Source organism: Anser brachyrhynchus (assembly GCF_964034855.1).
Source record: "Anser brachyrhynchus genome assembly, chromosome: 1".
Taxonomy (NCBI): Eukaryota; Metazoa; Chordata; class Aves; order Anseriformes; family Anatidae; genus Anser; species Anser brachyrhynchus.
Window position 1 is genome coordinate 95,992,728 of NC_137694.1, and position 408 is coordinate 95,993,135.

Consider the following 408-nt stretch of genomic DNA (forward strand, 5'->3'; position numbering starts at 1 on the left):
AGGGCAAGAGGGGATGAGACAGTCTCTCTGGCCCTGGTTCAGAAAGGGATGTGCTTTGTCTTCTGTGAGCTTAAGAACATGCTGTAACATTTTCCTGAACTGGAGGAGTTTCTATCAGGAGATGCTTCATACTACAAAAATGTTCAGAAATATCTAGTTAGTAGTCATGAGTACTTTGCACTAGTAACCATATGATATTTTGAAACTTTCTCTGAGTGTTGGTTTATCACTTTCTAATATCAGAACCAAGATTTGTTTATGCTGTTGTAATTCTGTTGAGTGGATTTAAACTGCAAAAGCACAGCACAGTAAATATTAGAACTTTTGATTAAAGAAAATATCCAGAAACACTACTAGGACCACAAAATCAAGCACTCAAACTTGAGGGAACATCTGAATCAAGCGCTG